We start from the raw sequence: 3,036 nt of genomic DNA on the forward strand, positions 1-3,036 counted from the left end.
AAATATCAAGAGTTTTACTTTGCAGTTACATAAAGGTTTTTAAAAAAGACAAAGATGCATTGGGGTGTTGAGGCTGAGAAGCAATTCCTGCTCTCCAGCCTGTATGTTCACATTTCACCTTTACTGTTAAAGACGGGCTATCCCTTGTCGAGACCGACTGCATGAACAGGCCAGTTATTGTCCCCCCATGAAAAACAGAGCGACTTGATAAAGTAGTTGATCAACTGAACAATAAGCATTGCTGTTAGTAGATCCAGTAGATACATTTAAACAGATTTTATATGTAATGAATAAATGTGAATACCACATGACTAAGAAGTAGAAGTGAAAAATGAAATGAGAGGTGGAATCTAAATCCATTACTCATTTAGATTGTCTCATCTTTAAAATGCTGTTCCTCCAGGAATGCAGATTTCTAACTGTGCTTGGTTATATTCTTCCATTTTTTTTTCCTCCCTTGTTTGCTGTGAAGTACTTTCTATCCTTCTTTTGAGACAAGAGTTGTAAACTACACGATCATCATCATCGAATCATCATCATTACCTTTCTAAATCTTGATGATCACTGCTCGATGGTTAACAGGTGCTGTAACTCTACAGCCACAATCGAGAATCTAGAGTTTGCTCTGGTCTTTTATGGAGGATTTCATCAGTGTGATACTGTAGTCCTACTTTAGCAGTCTTCTTATTTAATGGTTTAAAGATGGCAGGAGGAGACCAGCATACACGCAGTCTGCTTGGCTACTACTGACACAAGAAAGATTTTTGCCAAATCCAGTCTTCCAGCAAATAGAGTTGTCTTCAAATTTGATCTTAAAAAACAAAAGCCTGTGGCCCGGCTGGGCTCCTTCCGGGGGTGGGATGCCCTCAGGCCTCTGGCCTCTGAGCCTGAAGCTCGGTCCTCTCTGGCACAGCTGGCTGCCGGCAGAGCCCACGGGCACGCCACTGCAACCCCCTCTGGCCTCTGCTCCGTAGCTGCGGGGTGACCTCTCCTTTGGGGCTCTACTCAGCTCTTCCCAGGAGGGTGGCACGGTTCCCCCCCCCTTTGGTGGTCCTCCTCGGGTCCTTGTACTCTGAGGCCTCTGGATATCTGGGGCCTGGATCTCCTCCATAGCTGCTTCATACCCTGGAGGACGGGGCTGTGGCTCCCCACACTCCCTAGCAGATCGTTACATGGAGAAACCTTTGGAATGCAAGCATGCTGATCCACACAGGTATGCACACAGGTGTACACACGGGTGTTCACAGACGCGGACTACAGCTTTCTTGGCTGCTGCCTCAAAGCACATTGTGCGCTGTCTATCTTGCGTGCACAATATCGTTTATTATTTAGTATCTACTGATATCTACTGCTAGCTAGTTTATTGTGATGGCGCTGTTTTTTTTATTATGTTGCTCTTTGCTGTTTGCTTTCTCTTCTGTTTTTTTTCTCCATACAGGTGATCCAGGTGTTTTGTTTGTTTTTGTTTTTTTGTTTTTCCTCTCTTCCCCCCTTCTCACCGTCTCTTCTCCCCTTTGGTTTTCTTTCTCTCCCTCTCTTTCTTTCATTCTTTCTCCCTGTCCTATCCCCCAGTCATGTCTGTCCCGTTTGTAGCAACCGAAAATAAAATAAATTCATAATTATAATAAAGGTCAATCAAATGGACCAATATGGCAAGGCCATGATGATCCACTTGGTAAAATAAATCCGCTTGGCATCTTTCTTGGCCTTAAGACAACAATTCTGATGGCTAAAGATCCAAACGGGACACACACAAAAAAAAAAACCCCACACACAATACAAACAGTTGTTATTGTTACTGAAGTGACACAGAAGGAACCTAGTCCACAAAAATCCTCACCTGCTATTCCTCATTTAGTTTCTACAGTGTATCTGAATCATCAGGCTTGTATCAACAGCAGACTGAAGTGGTCTAGAAGCCCTGGGCCAGGTGCCAACATGCAAACCAGTGCAACACCTCCCATCTGCTGAAACATACACACAACCACAACTACTAATCCACAGCATGGTATGTTCTTATTAAACCATAAGAAGGACTACAAAACACTTGGCTGGGATTGGCTCGTTGTCCTGGTACCTAATTAAGTTACCTGGAAATAATGCCAGTCATTTTGGTGAGCCCAACAAGGATCAGGTCTTAATGAAGGAAACAACACAGCTCCTGGATGACTGAGGTCACTCCATGACAAATGAATAATGCAGACAAATGTTCTCCTTCTTTACTTTCATTGTTCTCAGTTTTTTAAAGTTATACACATACTGTAATAGAGACAATAGTTTTACCATGTGACGTGATTATTTGATTTTAAAAAGTCTCTCTGAAGTCACAACTGCTCTAAAACTTTCACTTGGGTGTGTGAAAAAGTTTTTGTGAAGGCCGAAGTAGAAATCCATTAACACCTTGTATCTGCTTTAATGCCGAGATGGTCTGAGGAGCCATCGTGTACTTTGTCAATATAGCATTTTTTCTGTTTGTTGGAGAAAAAGTAAACATGCAAGCAGATATTGAATTGTTTTAAATTGTGTGATAGTGAAAGATATTATTGGGGTTTTTACAATAAATGCTTAGAGTACTTATTCATACTTCCTTTGCTGCAGAGCCTATATATTCCAGTCATAACCCAAGAGGCAGCTTCGAGCATTTACATGGAAGGAGGAGATGCAACTTGTTACTTTTAATGAGAGAGGAAATTATGAAATGCTTTCTTTTGATATGCAGAGCAGTTTCCATCAGACTGAGTTGGAAACATTTACATTTAATACATTTTCCCAGATGTGAGAAAAATAAACTATTATTTTTCTCTCATCTGCGATTATTTAGTGGCAAGACTTGAGGAGCGAAGGTGGGTGTGTGCCAATTTGTGTGTCACTGTGAAGCCTTGTCAGGGTTCAGTCTCAATGTCACACAACAAAGACTGCTTTATCTCCACTTGGAAATGGTGACATTATGAGTGTGTCGACTATTGGTATGTAATGGCTGCAATTAACTTATCAGAACATCGTCCTTTGCTTGCAGAGGGCGAGAGCGTGACGCAT

The sequence above is a fragment of the Diplotaxodon limnothrissa genome, linkage group LG2, assembly GCF_057381915.1.
Source record: "Diplotaxodon limnothrissa isolate DT_005_m linkage group LG2, D_limnothrissa_male_GT1.1, whole genome shotgun sequence".
Classification (NCBI taxonomy): Eukaryota; Metazoa; Chordata; class Actinopteri; order Cichliformes; family Cichlidae; genus Diplotaxodon; species Diplotaxodon limnothrissa.